The sequence below is a fragment of the Lithobates pipiens genome, unplaced genomic scaffold, assembly GCF_037356315.1.
Source record: "Lithobates pipiens isolate NorthernLeopardFrog02 unplaced genomic scaffold, aLitPip1_a1.2 Scaffold_10, whole genome shotgun sequence".
Taxonomy (NCBI): Eukaryota; Metazoa; Chordata; class Amphibia; order Anura; family Ranidae; genus Lithobates; species Lithobates pipiens.
The window spans coordinates 220,172,972-220,193,760 of NW_027507686.1; the positions used below are offsets into that span (position 1 = coordinate 220,172,972).

At 43.0% G+C, this 20,789-nt stretch overlaps 1 protein-coding gene across 4 annotated transcripts in view; it reads left to right on the forward strand.

Annotated features, from left to right (window-relative positions):
• Window positions 1-237: 237 nt before the first annotated feature.
• AMBRA1 (autophagy and beclin 1 regulator 1) overlaps window positions 238-20,789 on the forward strand; it is a 190,239-nt gene continuing 169,687 nt past the window's right edge. Inside the window, exon 1 of one of the 4 annotated variants that reach the window (XM_077461672.1) lies at window positions 238-535. The gene's annotated coding sequence lies outside the window, so the exon portion shown is untranslated. The remainder of the gene's footprint in view (window positions 536-20,789) is intronic. The other 3 variants (XM_077461654.1, XM_077461645.1, XM_077461663.1) reach the window with 3 other exon arrangements.

Genomic DNA, 20,789 nt, shown 5'->3' on the forward strand with positions numbered 1-20,789 from the left:
TTCTGAATTGCTGACCCAAACAAGCATGCAGCAAGTGATTTAACAACTCTAGATGTGCATATTGTTCTACATCAGTGATTACTGGAAAAGCAGAACAGCCAAACAACCAGCATTCCCTTCACTCAGGAGCCACAACGTACACCCTCTCCACTCTCTGCCAGCAGCTCGATTATTTAGCCTACGCTATTCGGATCTATGCTGTCTGAGCAGCGCTCGACTGCTCTAGTCTAACTAAGACGCCGCCCTGTGATTGGCTCAGTTCTCTCCTAGCTGGCTCCTCATCGATGCGTTCGGGCATCTGGTTAGCCCCCCCTCGGCACTCGGTTGGTTCGGTCTGGCGGCCGCCATTGTCCCGGATGGTAACTGTTCTCGGTGTCTGTGTCCATCCGCCGCTTTTCCTTCCCTCCCCGCCGGACGCCCCGCACTCCGGGATCCCTTCCACAGCAGACTCCGGGGCTCGCAGCGGCCTGTCTCACCGGGCCTCGTCGTCACCGGGAACACCCAGGCCAGAGAGGAGGCCTGCGCCGCCCGAGAGGTGAGTGCTAAAGGGGGCAACCTGGAGGAGGACACCGGGGATGGGGGGAGCCCGAGGAGGGACAGCAGGGGGGCAGTGTGCCTGATATATACGTCCTATATACTTCTGTGTATCATTGTATGTTTTGTGGGGTTTACATATCTGTGTGAGATTTCAATGTGTGTGTGTGTGTGTGTGTGTGTACACACACCAGCCACTTTTATTAGGTACACATTTTCAATTGCTTGGTAACACAAATTGCTTATCTGCCAATCACATAGCAGCAACTCACTGCATTTAGGCATCTAGACGCGGTGAAGACGATTTGCTGAGCCTCAGAATAGGGAAGAAAGGGGATTTAAGTGACGTTGAATATGGCATGGTTGTTGGCATGACATGAGTATTTCAAAAACTGATCTACTGGGATTTCCACACACAACCATCTCTCAGGTTTACAGAGACTGGTCTGAAAAAAAGAGAAAATATCCAGTGAGCGGCGGTTGTGTGGAGGAAAATGCCTTGTTGATGTCAGAGGAGAATAGGTAACCTGGCTCCAGATGATAGGCAGCAATAACTCAACCACTCGTTATTGCACACCACATCGAATCCTGAAGAAGATGGGCTACAGCAGCAGAAGACACCCGGTGCCACTCCTGTCAGCTAAGGAAACTGAGGCTACAATTCGCACAGGCTCACCAAAATTAGACAATGGAAGATTGGGAAAAACGTCTGGTCTGATGAGTCTCTATTTCAACTGTGACATTCAGATGGAAGGGTCAGAATTTGGCGTAAACATGAAAGCATGGATCCATCCCGCCTTGTATCAATGGTTCAGGCTGGTGGGGGGATATTTTTCTTGGCACACTTTGGGCCCGTTAGTATCAATTATGCATCATTTTAAACGTTACGGCCTACCTGAGTATTGTTGGTGACCATGTCCATCCCTTTATGACTACAGTGTACCCATCTTCTGATGACTCCTTCCAGCAGGATAATGAACAATGTCGCAAAGCTCCAATCATCTCACCACTGGACAATGTGGTCACTGTACTCCAATGGCCTCCACACTCACCACATCTCAATCCAATAGAGCACCTTTGGGATGTGGTGGATGGGGAGATTCGCATCATAAATGTGCAGCTGACAAATCTGCAGCAACTGCGTGATGTCATCACTATGGACCAAAATCTGAGGAATGTTTCCAAAACTTTGCTGAATCTTTGCCGTGAAGGCAACAATGGGTCCAACTCGGTACTAGCAAGGTGTACTTAATAAAGTGGCGTGTGTGTGTGTATATATATATATATATATATATATATATATATATATATATATATATATATATATATATATATATTATAATATTTTTCTCACAGGGTTAGGCAGCTTCAGCAGCCCTCCAGCTGTTGTGGAACTACAAGTTCCTGCAAGACAGATGGCCTCAGGTATGAGTCCTAGAGCCCGGATGATAATGGGATTTGTAGCTCACGGACTGATTGCCCAGGCTCTTGCAGTTTTGGTGTGTAGGAAAACGCATGCACGTTTTCAGATGGTCAGGGGGGAGTTATTAAAGGTGATCATGGTTTTTCATGTCACTTTAAAGTGATTGTAAACAATTGCCTTGTGAAACAATCCATTTAGTTTAAAATAGAAATTAGAGGCAAAACGTTTTCTGTATAGATATATAAACAAAACAAAACAAAAAACATATATGCAACCCCACCACACCTCCCCAAGTGATCACATTCCTTCTGTTCTCAGCTACATAAGAGCTGGGGGAGGAAAAGCAGCAGCATACTGAGCTTGCCAGTGAATGGCCTTGCAGCAGAGGCGTTTCAGGACAAGTCTGATCATTGGAGGAGAGTTCCCAGCATATCTAGAAAACTAACCACGCTATGTTATTCTGCTTAGTGTGGTCAGTATTTATTTTTTATTTTTTAAGGAAAGCAGAGGGTCTGGCAGGAACACCGGGGATTTCACATAAAGGATACACAGAGAACAGGAGACTTTCTCGTACATGGTGCAGCAGGCACATATCAGGAATATGAAGTGTTGGGGTAACAAATGCTTTGAATAGTTAGTTTGGATCAAGCTGGTCCAGACAAACAATTCTCTTCGCCAAGTACTGCGTGTCATTTCAGCTCCATATAGTACACAGTGCTGGGGTCCGGCTGTGGGACAGACTTCCCGTCTCACACCCAGAACAATGCAGAGCCGCTCTGAGCGGCGCTCTGCCATTCATAGGCAGGTTTGTATTCTGTGAATGAAAACAAAGTTTTCTCAGGCCAAGAGCATGATGTCATCAGCCCCGCCCCTCCCACTCACCCAATCAGAGAAAGCTTTGTATTCATTCACAGAATACAAACCTACCTATGAATGGCTGAGCGACACTCAGATTGACTCTGCATTGTTCTGGGTGTGAGAAGGGAAGTCTTTTGGATCCCAGCACTGAGTACTATATGGAGCTGAAATGACATGCAGTACTTAGTGAAGCACGTAGTTTGTTGGGACCAGCTTTAAGGGACCTGAAACATGAACATCGGCTTTAAGGCCTCAGGCACCCAGTACGTTTTTTTCTATTTGTCTTAGACACCTTTCCCCTTGGCAGCGCCATTTTGGCAGATAAGACGCTTGGCACTTGTGAATGTTTGATTTTATCTGTTTATCCACGTCAAGTGTTTGGCTGTTAATTTTAATTGAGCAGAATTATAATTTATTTTGGCCTTTGAAATTAACGATCAAGTGTGAAATGAGCCTTGCAATTACAGGAGTCAAGCAATTTTTCTGTTAAATGACTGCTATTCCTAGATGCACTGGTGGTGTGTTTTTTTTTTTTTTTTTTTTTTTTTCTGCCTCTAACTACCTATGTGCGCATGAACTCGTAAGCTAAAATGCAGGGGCAGGAAGAAAAGCCAGATGCACCTAGGAGCAGCTTTAAAAACACCCGAGTGTGCATGAGGCCTGAAGATTAATGGAGGCTGTGTACACTCAGGAGTTGCATTGAAGATGACTCCAGCCTTCTCTAAACTTTTTTCTTCCACCTGTTTGTGTCCCCAGAATGGCTATTTCCTTCGCTTGTGTTTTTTGTGATGTGCAGACACCTGGGGCCTCTCTCCGCTGTATGTATGTGTGTGTATATATATATATATATATATATATATTGCTGCCACCACCCTACATACTAACACGATTGTCGGCTTTACATGCTGTGTTTTTATCATCTTTGTGTGAGTAGTTTGTGTTTGTGTTTTGAACACAAAATTTTTTATCTTATACTTAAGCGGTGAGCACTTGACGTGAGAGAAGTTTATAGTCCATGTTAAGCCTTTTGATATCCGCTTGCATGACCACCTGTTTGCACAGGGGTCCATGCCATAAGGTGAGAGCGATTAGTTAGACCGGAGGTGGAGGGGTTGTCACGCTACTGTGGGGAAAAAAAAAAGACTTGCATCAGTGCTACAGTTTGAATTTAAAATGTATTTGTGTGAACTGTGAAGTTAGCTCATGGATTGTGGACTAATTAGTGTCGGGTGATTGTATATAGTGTATACCACTGATTAATGCAATAAGAGTTACAATGCAAGGAGATCAGCTAAAAGTAGTTGGATCTATATGTGCGTTTATAATTAATAAAAATAATAATTAATCGAACATGAAAATTTTAAATCAGTAACACCCCTAATAAATATATATTTATTATGAGCTGCACAATTCTGGCCAAAAGAATCACAATTTATTTTTTATTTTTTGCTTAGAATAAAAAGATCACTTTTCTCGCATTGTAAAATCTTTCACATTATACAATAAAAAAGGGGTTAACGTTACTGGTTAGTGTTTTTTTTATTTTTTATTTTTTTTTAAATTTGCATTTGAAAGATCGCTGCGCAAATACAGCGTGACCTAAAATATTGCAACAACCACCATTTTATTCTCTACAGTGTCTACTAAAAAAATATAATATAGTGTTTGGGGGTTCCAAGTATTTTTTTTTTTTTTTTTTTTTCTAGCAAGAAAAAAAAAAAAAAAAATGATTTTAACTTGAAACCAACAAATGTCAGGAAAAGGTTTAGGGCTGAAGTGGTTAAACTTTTTCCACTTGCGCACACAGTCTATTCCATTGACAAATTGTTACAATGTTTATACTTAAGTTCAACTGATAAAGAATGTTTGTTTTTATTCTTGGCAGACTTGCCCAATTTGTTTCTCTTTCTTTCTTTTGAGGGCTGTGGCTTCAGAAGAGCAGAGAGAACTCTAGCGATTCTTGACGATTAATTGCGCAGCTGTAAAATATATATTATACATTTTTACTCCCCCCCCCCCCCCCCTTTTTTTTTTTTTTTTTTTTTTTATCTCATAGTAGTAACATAGTAGGTGAGGTTGAAAAAATACTACTCAAGTCCAACCTATGTGTGTGATATATATATATATATATATATATATATATATAAACATTTTTTTTTTTTTTTTGTTCAGATATCACATAACAGGATAAAAGTGCAATTTCCCCTTGTTGCACATAGGGAAGCCCAGTCACTCCTATGGGTGACAGAGGCTCTTCTCCATTCATAAACTGAAACATTGTAAACACCGTGGGGGGATTGGTGATTTTAATTCCCTGCACCGATCACCCCTGACTGCCCAGGTATCAGATTAGGCATTGGAGCATTTACACGAGTACAAATACTCGGTATCTGTGTACCAATACTAGTATCAGTGCAACTCTAGTCCTGTGTCATGCCAACAGTAAAGCACCCTGAAAACATTCATGTGTGGGCTTGCTTCTCAGCCAAGGGAATGGGCTCACTCATAATTTTGCCCAAGAACAAAGCCATGAATAAAGAATGTAACAAAAAATCCTCCAAGAGAAACTTCTCCCAACCATCCAGAAACAATGCCCGTTTCCAGCACGAATGGAGCACTTTCAAAAGTGATCACTAAGTGGCTTGGGGAACAAAACATCAACTTTTTGGGTCCTTGGCCAGGAAACTGCCCAGATCTTAATCCCATTGAGAACTTGTGGTCAATCCTCAAGAAGCCGGTGAACAAAAAAACCCCCACAAAATCTGACAAACTCCAAGCATTGATTATGCAAGAATGGGCTGCCATCAGTCAGATGTGGCCAAGGAATTGATTGGCAGCATGCCAGGGCAAATGGCAGCTGTCTTGGGGGGGGGGGAAGGGTCGACACGGCAAATATTGACTCTTTGCATAAACTTCATGTGATTGTCAATAAAAGCCTCTGACGCTTATGGAATGCTTGTAATTGTACTTCACTATTCCATAGTAACGTCTGACAAAAAGGTCTAAAAACACTGAGGCAGCAGACTTTGTGGAAATGTAATATTTGTCTGGTTCTCAAATCTTTCTGGGCTATAAGGAGTAATACAACACTACTTCTCCTTTTAGGGGTCATTCACACCTGTGCATTTTTGCCCAATGCATTTTACAGTGAAGTAATTGGAAGAGCATCCTCCCAATGCACTGTAAGCAGTATATGAATGCACATGGGCACATCATAATGTTTTTGGCCAAGTGCAAACTTTGGATTGTTTTAGAATGTGTAACTGCAGCTCCTCTCTAGTGCTGTGGTGTCCTAGAGCTCCCTCCCCCGGTCACTGACATCTTTGGCTGGTCGTCTTCTTGTACCGACCTTCGGCCGCTTTCTTTGGCTAGACCTAGATGACATCACTCTTGCATACACGGGAGTTCATTCATCCCGGCAGATGCTTTAATGCAGAAGAGACATAGGGGAGATGAGCAAAGTCTGGTGCAGCTCGGCATACTAACCAATCAGCTTCCAGGTTTTATTGTTGGAGCTTAGAGGGGTTGTAAACCTCCAAGGTTTTTCACCTCAATGCTTTTCTATGCATTGAGGTGAAAAACCTCCTGTAATGCTGCAGCCCCCCCCGAGCCCCCATTCCACTTTCCTGTACCACCTCTATCTCCTCCCGGGGACAAGCACACCAGCAAAAGCCAGTGTCTCGGGTCCTGATTGGATGGATTGATAGCAGCGCAGCCATTGGCTCCCGCTGCTGTCAATCAAATCCAAACACGGGGGGCGGGGCAGAGTCATACATTCGGTTTCTATGAACGCTGAATGAATGACTCAGGAGCACACCCGCAAGGTACCCCCCTGGGGGTTATCTAATGCGGGGAAGGAGTCGCGAGAGCCGCCGAGGGATATGGAGATTATATGTGTGTGTGTATGTATATATATGTATATGTGTATATATATATATATATATATATATATATATATATATATATATATATATATATATATATATATATATATATATATATATATATATATATATATATATATATATATATATATATTTTTTAGAACAAACAAAGCTTTAGTGTCACTTTAATTGAACGAGGTCAAGATAGAAGCTGATTGGTTACTATGCACAGCTGCAACAGATTCTGAGTGTTCCAATGTTGGTAGATCTCCCCCATGGTATGTCTCTCCTGCCTGTTGGCAATTTTTACGTCTTATAATGCCATACACGGTTCGAATTTTGAAAGAATTTTATGTATGAGTATTTTCGTACAAATTTCCCACCATTTAGTGGGCTGCAGCAACAGCCGATTTTCGTGCGGAAATCAAATTTGAGGAATCGGACATGTTTGAAATTTTTGGAAAAACAAACTATTTTATAATGGATGATGGGAAACTCATGCGAGAAATGTAATAAGAAAAGAAAATATAGAGACAAATTCTTTTCTGTAGCAACATGAGGTGAAATGTTGGGGTTGGTCAGCTGAATTTCGAAAATCAATGGTGGCATCATCGGATCACAAAAAAAAACTCTTCTGATTTTGAAAAGAAAATTAGTTTGAAATTCAACCATGTATGGCCTGCATAAGGCTCTGTCCCAACTAGTGCAACTTGTCATGCGACTTTGAACACATAGGGGGAGATTTACTAAAACTGGCACACACAATCTGGTGCAGCTGTGCCTAGTAACCAATCAACTTCTAACTTCAGCTTGTTCAGTTAGGCTTGGCTCATATTTTTGCATTCACTGACACCAAATTTGAGGTTTATAATTGCATTCACTGGCACAAATGTCAGGGCTTAGTATTACTACGAACACCAATGTCTCTGTGAATCCAACCCCCAGATTATTATTGTGTCCACGGACATCAATGTTGGGATGATTATTGTGTCAAAAGATGACACTGCTGAGAGTTATTACTGTGTCCACTGACACCAATGTTGGGGGTTAATATTGCATCCGCTGACACCAATGTTGGGGGCTATTATTGTGTCAACTGGCAGTGACACCAATGTTGGGGGTTAATATTGTGCCCACTGACACCAATGTTGGGGGTTATTATTATGTCAACTGGCACCAACGCTGAGAGTTATTGACTCTGGGTTGGTGCTGATTTCATGGAGGATGTTATGTGGTCATTTTTTTAGAAGGTCACTCCACCCAAAACTTTCAGTAATAGATGGAGGAGCCCTAATTCCACATGATTAAAGTGGTTGTAAACCCTTACAAACCACTTTGACCTACAGGTAAGCCTAGATTAAGGCTTACCTGTAGGTCCAAGTAATATCTCCTAAACCTATATGGTTTAGGAGATATTTGCCCGAAAACGGGCACCGCTGTCTACGGCGCATGCTCCGTAGACAGCGGCGCGCAGGCACACTGAGCGTGGCATTCTCAGCGATGGAGCTGCCGCGCGTGTCGGCTCCTGTTTGCATGCGCGGGAGCGACGTCATCGCGGCTTTGCCAAATGACAGCGGCGGAGCTGCGAGACCCCCACCAACAAGATGGATGCGGCGGACTACAGGGGACAGCGGCGACTTCGCTGGCTTCTGTGCGATGCATAGTAGTCCATTATGCTTTGCCTTTGCAGGGAATGAAAGAGGAAGTAAACTCATCAGGGTTGACTCTCCCAGATGAGCGATTCAATTCACCGGATGGTGCATGCAACAGAAGAAATAGTAGCACCTCATTGTGGGCAGGAATAGAGCAAGACATTATTGTAAGGTGATGATACTACAGGAGACATAAGAAGCCAGTGGGCGACTAAGCCCAGCAGACTCCACTTTTGGATGGACTGGCCCTTTTTTATTGTACAGACGATGCAAAGGACATGGTGGACTCAGTGTGTGTGCAAAGAAGGAAAAAAAACAAAAAAACAGAGCTGCTGACGTATGGCATACAGTAGTGGGTTAAACTAAGGCCCCTTTCACACTGGAGTGGGAGCAGTGTCAGCGCTCTAACCGTCATTTTGGCTGCGCTATTCGGCCGCTAGCAGGGTGGTTTTAACCCCCGCTAGTGGCCGAAAAAGGGTTAAAACGGTTGCGCTGCCCCATTGATTTCAATGGGCAGGAGTGGTGTATACAGCGCTTGTCCACCGCTCCAAATATGCTGCTTGCAGGAGTTTAACGTCCTGCAAGTGCACCGCTCCAGTGGAGACGCAGCAGTGGCTGTTTCAGGGCGATGTAGCGCCTGCAAAGCACCCCAGTGTGAAAGGGGCCTAAGGGTATGTAAACCATAACAATGAACTTGTTCATGATAAACTCATGTTCTGGTGACAGCCAGGGATTCTGCCAGTTTGTGGTATTTCTCTCACTTCCTGTTTTGACTATGAGGCAGAAAGTGAAGGGAAATCTCCCCAAAGGGGACACAGATGGCAAAAAACTGACAAAGGTTTTAACCCTCCTTACTCTATCCAAAAAACAAATTGCCTTTTTGTTCTGTTTTAACTTCCAGTTGGTATGCAGGGGGGCGATGTGGACTCCAAGTGATTTGTAAAGCGTCAGTTTTTTTTTTTAAACAATAATCATGTCATACGGATGGGCGGTGGCTGTGGCCTTTCTTTTGGGTTTTAGGCACACATGCATGCCCCCCGCTGCCGACCTGTGAGTTTGGCAGCTGATTTCAGCCAATGATTTTGGCTCAAATCAGCTGATCGGTTGTGGCCAATCACACACAGAGCACAGAGTCTGTTTACAAAAATACAGAACTGTGTACAAGTTTCTTTTCCCTGCAGAGGGGAGAGGCGACTCCTGGGTGTTAACACTCCAGTGTCATTAATAAAGCATTGGTGTACAGTATTATCACTGTCGGTGTCTCTAGCAATGTTAATATCAGTAAGTGACCTTCCTGGATAGCATCTGTTAATGCCAGATTGTCCGCCACCCTATCGGTCACACTTATAACTAGTGCAGGAGAGCCACTCATCCGCCATATAACTGTGATCTGGTACTTCCAGGTAGGGGATGCATCACTTCTGCTATGATTGGTCACAACAGAAGCTGCTCAGCGGGTCCCGGCAAATGGATGTCTGCTGGCACTCGCTGATTGTAAAGGAGAGACTCGGGATGCATATACGTAAACAAGGCAACGCTCCATGCTGTCAACATGCATGTGGTGGATTTGGTTTCCCTGCAAAGCATGGAATAAAATTCAGCACTTTCCTTAGTAAAAGCGCCACACTGTACACATAAACACTGGTTAGGCACACATTTAACCCATTGATCGCCCTAGATGTTTAACCCATTCCCAGCCAGTGCCATTAGTACAGTGAGTGTATATTTTTAGCACTGATCACTTAGTGTCATTGGTCCACACAAAGTGTCACTGTCTGCCGCAAAATCGCAGACCCATTAAAATTCACTGATTGCCGCCATTACTAGTGTAGAAAATAAATAAATTGCAGTATATATCTCATGGTTTGTCGACACTATAACTTTTGTGCAAACCAATCAATATTTGCTTATTGGGATTTTTTTTTACCAAAAATGTGTACCACAATACATATTGGCCAAAATTTATGAAGAAATTAGAATTTTTTTTAAATGTCTGTTTTGGATATGTTTTATAGCGGAAAGTAAAAAAAAAGTGTGTGTGTGTGTGTGTGTGTGTGTATGTGTGTGTATGTATGTATGTATGTGTGTGTATAAATAAAAAATGGACATGTTATTTATGTACAGTGTTGCACGACAGTGCCTTTGTTAAAATAACACATTGCCTGAACTGAATGTTTTGCAGACTCCCCTAGAAGCGTTTCCTCCTCTGACACTTGTAAACATTTCTAACTTTTGCAAGCTTTTAGGCACGTTGAATTAACGCTGAAGCACTCATAATGCCTAGTGTTAATGCGCATTTAAACACTTCTTCCTTTTTTTTTTTTTTCTTTTTTTTTTTGCAGCGTCGAGCATTTTTTCTGCCTCTTAAAAGCCTCTCCCACTGAATGCTGCTAAATGGCTCCGCTGTGCGAAATCACTTTTTTGTATGTGATCTCGTGAGGTCCAGATAGCAGGCGTGTGCGCGCACATGCCTGCTGCCACCTCCGTGAGTCCGACCGGGGGTCCCGTGGACTTGATGTCCACGAGGATTCCCGCGATCGTCTCACGGAGAGGAAGAACGGGGAAATGCTGATGTAAACAAGCATTTCTCCATTCTGCCTATTGACACTGATCACCGCTCCCTGTAATTGGGAGTGGGGATCAGTGTCATGTCAAACATAGCCCCCCCAGTTAGAATCACTCCCTAGGACACATTTAACCCCTGCAGCACCCCCTCCTGGTTAACCCCTTCACTGCCAGTCACATTTACGCAGTAATCAGTGCATTTTTTTATCACACTGATCACTGTAGAAATGTGAATGGTCCCAAAATAGCGCCGTAATGTTTCAGTCATGATAAAAATCGCTGATCGCCGCCATTACTAGTAAAAAAATAAAAAAAGTTATTCATAAACCTATACCTTATTTTGAAGACTCTATAACTTTTGCGCAAACCAATCAATATTGTGATTTTTTTTTTTTTTTTTCCCCCCAAAAATATATAGAAGAATACGTATCGGCCTAAACTGAGGGAAAAAAATGTTTATGTATTTTTTTTGGGGGTAGTAAAAAGTGAAAAAAATATTGCGCTTTTTTTTTTTCTTCAAAATTGTCTCTTCTTTATTTTTTATTTTTTTTGTTTATAGCACAAAAAATAAAAAGCACAGAAGTGATCAAATGCCACCAAAAGAAAGCTCTATTTGTGGGGGAAAAAAGGCCGTTCATTTTGTTTTGGCAGTCACGCCGCACGACCACGCAATTATCATTGTGCCGAATCGCAAAAAGTGTTTATGGTCTTTGGCCGGCCAAATGGTCCAGGGCTGAAGTGGTTAAAATAGCGCAGTGCTGAATAGCAAAAAAATGCTCTGGTCATGAAGGGAGTGAAACCTTCAGCAGGTCAAGTGGTTAAATAGTTTTGCATTTGAATGGTTATCTTCAACGATGGGGGCTTTTAATTCTGTACTGTTTTCATGCGTTTACTGGAGTGACGGATCACAAAATGTGAAAAGCTTGAGTTTTACTACGGAGTAAAATAAACATGACTCCAGACCTGAGCTGGGGACAAGGAGCGCATCGGGGATGCCTCCTGATGTGTGTTGTGTTTTTACAGCTGGCTTTGGCAGTTGTATGAAAATGTGGGGGGGGGGAGGCGTGTTTATTAATAATCCAAAAGCTGTGTAGAAATAAGTATTTAAAACTAAAAACAGAAGAATCTGTACAAGGGACATGATGGTACATAAAGGAATTGCACATTCTTGTGCACATCACATGCGATGTCTACTGCGATTTGGCCATACACATCGCATCCGCACCATAATGGTGCAGCCCCCCCCCCTTTTTTTTTCCGAATCGCATCACATGGGTGTTCACACCCATGTGATGTAATTCTGGCAATCGCGATCGTTTTTGGTGTGTCGTTAATCTAACATTGACACCTGCAACAGATCACATGGACCCCATGAGATTACAATGTAGTGCGGGAATAGCAAAGGATTCGCTGCATTTCCTGCATAGCATCGGTGTGAACCTGGGCTCGGTTTTGCGTTTTGACATCAAATTAAATTTTTTATTTTTTTTGTCATATTTAATCAACTAAAATTGTGTTCATTTCATCAACTAAAATAATTTTGTTGATATAATTAACACTACAATGTGTTCTTTGTCTGCTTTTCAATAGAAATATTTGTGTTGTTCTCCCTGCTAACCCTGCCCTAATCTTCCAGTGTGACCTTGGTTAATAAAAGTAATGGGCTGTCAGAAGCTCCCATCAAGAGTTCATTTATGCCCGCCCTTTCCTGCCTGATCAGCCATTCATAGAAGACATTACAGCTTAAAAGTCCAATTCACAAATGGAACAGGGAGTAAAAACCATGCAATATTTACCACCAGGGTTTTGCTGCTGATATCACATGCAGTATTTGTCAAAAAAACAGAGGGGGGGTCAGGGGAACCTGCACGCAGTTTTTTTGAAATGCTTTCCCAATGGCGCTGTTTATATCCGGCAGAACCTAAGTCATGAAATGCTCGTAGCTTTCGGTTTCTTAGGCCATAGAGATGATTGGAGCTGTTCTGGTCTCTGAGAAAACCATGGAAGACGACGGGGGGGGGGGGGGGAGAGAGTTCCCTCCCACTGCTTGTAATAGCAGTCTAGAGGCTAATTATCTGTTAGGATTGCTTTTTACATGAAAGGCGGCTGAAACTGATACCATGATGATACCTAAACCTGCAGGCATCATTCTGTTATAACCACTCAAAGTCCAGCAACATACCAGTTTTTTATTTATTTAACTGTGGTGATGAAATCGCCTCCTACATCGCTGGAGTTGCAGATTTTCGTATCGTCAGAGCAAACGCTGTTGCTGTCAAGAAAGATAAATCGATGCTGCAGCTGAACATTTAGAACAGTTCTAAAATACAGTAACAATAGAGAGAGAACAATAGAGCGAACATGAGAGAACACTAGAGAGAGAAGAAAAATAAAACCACCTATTTTGGCTTTTTTTTATTTTTACTTTTTTTTTTTTCTTTATAATTTATTTTTTGCACTTTATATAAAACTGTAAACGTTCCAGATTAGGGTCTCTCAAAATGTGATGGCCATCTCCTCTTTCAAGACCCTGTGTATGTGTGCCCTAGAACTGTGTAATGCTGTACCCTACGCTAATACTCCACTAGTGTGTGTGGTAGCGTTCAAAACATTCACCAATGCAAAGACCAGGTTGATCAGGAGAGACAATAAAAGAGGGTGTCACGCCTATATCCACGATTTCTGCAGACACAACATCATCTTTGGGGATTTCTTTGGGTAGTGGTACCCATGAGGACATACGGAAAATGCTTCTCACACAGCCGACTCGTTGCATTTGGATTGGAAACAGGCTGTGATTATCTCTTAATGGAATTTAAGGAAGCATCAAGTTTGTCCTGATGCTTTGTATAGCACATAAGCATTCAGCAGAGCCAATTGGAATAAATATACAGACACTTTTTTTTTTTTTTTTTTATATACTAGCGTCTGGTCTTACAAGCAATTAGGTACGGTGCCAACAACTGGTCGTTGAGGTCTACCCCTCCCATATTAAGGTTATATTCGTGGACAGGGGAGGTTTCTCCACAACACCAGTCGCCATTTGAATTTGGACCGTCATGCTTGCGTGAAGAGAGGACAGAACGAAAACATTCTCGTTATCCCTCCACTTCATAGAGAGCAAATTATTACATCTCAAGCAGGCTCTCTCCCCCAGCCTAAGACGAGAATCTAAAAGCAGCTGGGGTAAAATGTGTAATTGTCCACATACAAGTGGTACCCCTTTCCGAATAAGGGTGACACAAAGTCCCACACAATCTTGCCAGCGCTCCCTATGTAGTGTGGGCAGTCCTCCAGCTCTACGTAACTATCTCTTCCCTCGTAAACCATAAAACAATATGTATAACCTGTTGCCTTTTCACAGGGCTTATACATCTTGACCCTGTATCTGGCACGCTTGCTGGGAAGATACGGTTTGAATGACAAGCGGCCAAAAAAACTTAATCGGGGACTCATCAACGCAGACAACTTGATGTACTAGGCCGCTGGTGCTTGCCAGTTAACCAGAAGGACAAACAGCACAAGTACTGCTCTCTGCTCCATATGAGAGCCCTGCAGTTCTTGCATCTCAACAGCAGCAGAACGGCGTCGGGTACGCCTGACCTTGGCAGGGACCACTACTCCGTCATCAGAGCTACCTGTCAGGGTGCCGCTGCTGTCTACCGTTCATATTCCGAGCCTGAATCTGACAGATGGGCGAGTTCTTCTTCACTGATCTGCCATTCTCAGAAACGTGTAGGCCTCTACACTAGTGTACCTTCGTTTGGACATTTTGGCCTCTAAATTTACTAGTGCAACTAGTGAGACTCTCAGGAAAAAAGAGCACCTGTCAGCGACTGCTTCAAATGCTACCAAAAAAACTGTTAACGTTCACAGGGATCAGGCCTGACTCTGCGAATGCTGCAGTTGTTTTTTGTAAGTGATGATTGATTGATAATGCACTTGGGTGGACTGAGCGGAGGGGCTAAATGCAGGTGCTAGCAGGTATCTGGGCTGATCCTGCTAACGCTGTGTTTTTGGGACTCTAAACCTTTTATTAGGTAATGTACGGCAGGTGCCCCGACGCTATTAAAAAAAAAAAAAAAAAAAAAAAAAAAGTGAAATGTGTGCCTAGGTATAGTGTTGGTGCAACTTATGTTTGGATGTCCTTTCTCCTGGAACGGAAAAGAATTCCAGAGAGGGAGATGACATCACTTCCCCTGCCTGTACCTTACAGGCAGAGGAAGCATTTCATTTGGTTGCTATGGACAATCTCCAGTTTCCAGGCAGAAAGAACAGTATTTATAATATAAAACTACATGCAGGGCACTGGATAAACCACTAGGGACAAAGGGGATGTGAAATAATTTCATACAGCAATGTAATCTCTAAGATTAGTGTACTGTATGTATAGTGTGTGTTTTCACTTTTTGAATTTGGTGCTATTCTCCGTCCCCATGCATCGCAACGCTCGCAGGGAACGGAGCCCGGCTCTGTGATGAATCGAGTGGAGGACGAGCCACTCACACTGTGGGGAGACAGTGCAGGATCTAGGGAAGTAAGCTGTACCAGGATACTCTGATGCCATCCCGAGTCTGGCTCGGGGTTATCGCTTTTGGTTCTGAAATTCCACCCCGAGCCAGACTCGGGAATACCGCCAGGGAGTTTAACTTAAATGCCAAATCTCAGAAGCTCAGTTCTTAAGTGGTTAAACAAGAGTTTTTTTTTATTTATTTTTTTAATTTTAATTTTTTTTAACTAATGGGCCCCCTTGACTACAAACATAGTAACTTATTACAAAAGTGAACTTGACTTTTTAATCAAGCTTTCATCTTTTCTTTCTGTCTTGTCTAGACAATGCAGGCAAGAAAGAAATGGGTAAAGATAAAAGCATCTCGGGGTCAGTATGACTTGGGTGCCCGAGACCCGCTCTCTATGTATCCGCTTGTATAGAATGTACTGCATTAGATAATGAGCACTTCACAAATTGCCGCTTCTTTTTCTTCATACTTCTTTGGTTGTCAGAATGTCTTTAGAAAAGTATTGTCAATGACTAGCTGTAAAAAAAAATACAAAATAAGTGTTTTTAAGCCAAGATTTTTCCTGGATTGGAGATGTGTTTTGGTGGAAGATGAGAGATTGGAGTTCTGTGGTCGGTTTACAGGTTAATGCTGATTTCTTTAGGCTTGGCTGGCAGATTAAGGATGAGTGTAAACCACCAACATATGTGTATTGGAAGATGTTTTTATGAGGATCTTTCATTTACAGATAACATGAGGACTTTTTTGAATAAAGTGTATCCAGTGTTATAAATAGACGGCTATTGGAAATGACTTTAATATTTTTTCCTTGTGCATGTGCAGTTGCTTGTGTAACGTTGGCATCCTTCTGATGCCTGGGGGTGGTGTACTACTCACTGGCTGGGGCCAAAGTCTTGTGAAATGTGGATCAAGTGACTTTCATTGCAAATAGACAAGACTTGCGAGCTAAGTACAGAAGTTGCAGCGTTCCTTCTAAACAGTATGGCTGCTTTATTATTATTTTTCTTCTTTCCTTTTATGGTTTACCTGGTGATCTGGCCAGTAAGTCTGCTTTTTCCAAACTATTTTAACAGACCAAGATATCCAGCAAAAGTGGCAGAAACGAGGTTGATGCCCTGATCACATCTGGCATTTTGGGATCTCTGGCAGAATCGCTGCAATTCTGCCCGTGTTCCCACATCGCACTGCACTAGTGGTAAAACACACTACGCTTGTTTGGGTGCCATTCATTTTTAATGGCGCTTGAGCGCGGTTCAGTTTTGCCACGTTCAATCGCTCCTTTTTGGGGCGACAAGCTTCCTGTGATGCGGTATGCTGCTTTTTATCCTGCTAGAACTGTACATTTGTACCAATATACATAGCCCTCCCCCCTCATATGTTTGGAGGCCCATAGACGTCAATGGCCAGCACATAAAAACATTGACAAGCTTCGGCCAATGGCTGGTCACCAAAGCCACGCTGAATTCAAAAAGTATTGAAACGTGTCAAAAAGCATGACAACCTGCCTAATGCTACAAAGTTTACTTCCTGATGTCCACATAGTTATGTTGGGTGCTTAGACCTTTGACAAGCCCTGTCACCTGTCAGCCATCTGATTGGCTTATCTCTGCTGAGTAATGCTCTCCTCTTCCTATTTTCAGTTTTGCAAGATCTGTTACCTAAACATGATGGCGTATCTAGAACAGTATTGACGTTCACTTTTTGTTTCTTGTGGCGCCAATATCTGTGCTTATGTAAGAGGGCTCATTGTGTAACGGATCCAGTAATATCTGCAGAAGCTGCTAAGCGATGTATTTGCATATCTCGATGAGCGCAGTGTGTACACTGGTGTGTCAGCCTGTATTACTTCTAATGTATTATTTATGATAATACTTTAATTTCAGTTTATGTATGAGTCAGCCTTAAATAACCTTTCCTGGTTGTGTATCTGTTATATAACATTGCAGATCATGTATTCAAAAGCCATAAATGTGATCTCTCCTGAAGCAGAGGTAGACAAATGAATGCTGAATTCAGCACCTTCTGTTCTCTACAGCTGACTTTGTATCATGATGTACTAAATTCTCCTCTTCTCCCTTAACAATAATGAAATATCAAAACATGCACTTCCTCTTCTCTCTATCCTCTTCTCTATTATTAATCTTCTAATGATGTTTCTGTATATTAGGGCTGCTTTGTACAGAGGTGTGGATATCTGATTGCATCGGCATGGGCATTTGTCCCAGTTCTGTTCATTTCTTGTGATGTTTGTGCGTTTTTGTTCTGTCTTCTAACTTGTAGGTTACCACCATCAGTGACGGCCAGCGCATGTTGAGTTTTCAGGAATTGCTCTATTTTAAAAATGACATTTATCTCAGGTGCCCAAGTCTCTGAAGTTGGCGTCTAATATGGTTGTACCGATACCACTTTTTTAAGACCAAGTACAAATACGATACTTTTTTTTTCAATACTGTTTAGTTCATTTTTTTTTAATTTATTGCAATACCTCTTCTTTCTTTTTTTTTTTTTTTTTTTTTTTTTTTTCTAGCCTTGTTGGGCTTTGAGATATCAGGGGTCTTAACAGACCCCTGATCTCTCCCCCTTGAGACAGAGAAAGAGACAGAGGATAGAGATTTCCCAGTCTCTCTTCTCTGCAGCCTCGGCTGCACTGAATATTAATGGAGAGAAGACAGCGGCTTCTCTCCATTCATAAACTGAGACATTGTAATCGCAGGCAGTTAAAATGTTTATGTGAATGGACAGAGTCGATGATCACTGACTCTGTTCATAGAGAAAAGGAAGGAGGAGAACATGGAGGGGGGACAGGGAGGAGGGGGGACAGGGAGGAGGGGGGGCACGGAGGAAGGGAGGAGGGGTGGCACGGAGGAAGGGAGGAGGGGGGGCACGGAGGAAGGGAGGAGGGGGGGCACGGAGGAAGGGAGGAGGGGGGGCACGGAGGAAGGGAGGAGGGGGGGCACGGAGGAAGGGAGGAGGGGGGGCACGGAGGAAGGGAGGAGGGGGGGCACGGAGGAAGGGAGGAGGGGGGGCACGGAGGAAGGGAGGAGGGGGGACACGGAGGATGCAGTGACAGTCAGCGGTGATCATGTGTTGGAGAATTACGATCACCGTTGTATAGATTTCACTAAAGCAGCTGAAAGCCGCGGGGGGAGAAGCTTGTAACTCCCCCACGCACCATCACTGCTGACTGTCTAGGTATCGGGTGAAGCATCGGGAGCATCTGCCCGAGTACAAGTACTTGGGCATATGCTCGGTATCGGTACCGATACTAGTGTCGGTATTGGGACAACCCTAGTGTCTAACCCCCACCCCCTTTTCGCTGCGAGAGACGTTTTTGGCCTTTTTTGTTTTTGCACACGTTTAAAAAATTTTATAAAAAAATAGGCCTGTAGATTAAAATAAACCCCCAAACATTATATATTTTCAGAAAGCAGACATCCTAGAGAAGGGGTCTCAAACTGGAGGCCCTCCAGCTGTTGTGAAACTACAAGTCCCATCATGCCTCTGCCTGTGGGAGTCATGCTTGTAACTGTCAGCCTTGCAATGCCTCACGGGACATGTAGTGTCTCAACAGCTGGAGGGCCACCAAGTTGAGACCCCTGTGACCTAGAGAATAAAATAATGGTAGTTCCAATTTTTTTGTGTCACTGGATATTACCGAAAAGGTCTAGGAAATGCAACATTTCAGTAAAAAAAAAACGACTAAAACGAATTTAAGGCAAACGAATGCAATAAACGGCCCATTTTCGGTAAAATATAAAAGACAAGGTTGCGCCGAGTAAATAGATGGCCAACATGTTGAAGGGGTTGTAAAGGTTGGTTTATTATTTTTTTTTTTTTAAACATGGTATACCTGCCTCCCCTGTGCAAGGGTTTTGCGCAGAGCGGCTCTTCTGGGGTCCCCCAGCAGTGCTCCTGGCTCGTCCCTGCATTGAGTGCCCCTTCAGAGACCCACTTTCCAAGGGGGCACGCATGCTCCCGAGTCCTGCTACTGCATACATTGATGCAGACAGTAGGACTCTGCCCCGTTCCCGTGTCACGGCCCACTGGCTCCCGCTGCTAGCAATCTGTTCAGTAAAGTCCCAAGACAGCGGCTAGAGCTGCTGGGCTCGTTCTTGTTGCTGGAAAGATTGGGTTCAGGTAAGTAAGGGGGGGGGGGGTCTGGGGGGCTGATGCATAAAATGCATTAAGGTGAAACACCTTGAGGGTTTACAACCCCCTTTAAAACTTAAATTTTTATGTGCCTGTGAAATGGCAACAAACTTCTGTAGCTTTTTTATATATTCTGTAAGTGATGTTTCCAAAGCCCCCCTGTAGCTCTTTAGTTTAGTATTTTGGAGGAGGTCCTGTGCTAGAATTATTGCTCTCACTCCGACGTACGCTGCAATATGTAACTTGTATCACAGTTGATGTTTTCAGGAGTAGGCGCCCCAATGCACGTGTTTACGTTTGTATGTGCGTATATGTGGGGGGCCTCCTATTTATGGGGAATGAGACTGTCAGTGAACCAATAGCGGGACAGAGAAGGAGCCGCTGTGGGACAGAGATGACAGTTGCTCTTTAAAAATTATGATTTATGTTTCAATGGTATTAAAGTTTTCGGTAAAGAACAATATGCTCATTATAAATTTTGTACAGGGGGTCCCCTACTTACAAACATCCGACTTACAAACGACTCCTACTTACAAACGGAGGGAGACAACAGGAAGTGAGAGGAAATCTACCCCTAGAAAGGGAAATTCTCTCCTGTAAGAGTTAATATGGGAAAAAGGTGTCTCACCTGAAGCTTTATCACCAGTCCATGTTTCCCTAACAGCCAAAAATTTTCAAAATCCAATTGTCATAGGGACAGAAAGTGAGGGGAAATCTTCTGTACAGGGGCACAGACCGCTAAACAAATGTTACAGGGGTGATAACCCTTCCCTATGTTATCCAAAAAGCTTAAAAATGTATTTTTTGGCTGGAGCTACACTTAAAAAATGTACCTGTTCCGACTTAGATTCAATTTAAGAACAAACCTACAGTCCCTATCTTGTTTGTAACCCGGAGACCCCCTGTATAATCACAAGAGAATCATAGTTTGGTCTTTTAACATAACAACAAACAGAGGATTAGAAAAAGAGATCTATTCACCTGCCTGGACAGTGTACTCTAAGGCTGGATTCACACCTAGGCATTTAGTGCTTTTTTGCATTTTATGGATTTGCACTACAGAACGTGATCCATAGGATTCCATGTTGAATGGACTGTAGGGCAAATCTGCAAAATGCAAAAGGGCACTAAAACTGCATGGATGTGACTCCAGCCTAAGTCCATGGGAGATGAACCTTCTAGTTATTGTAACAAGATAGTCTGT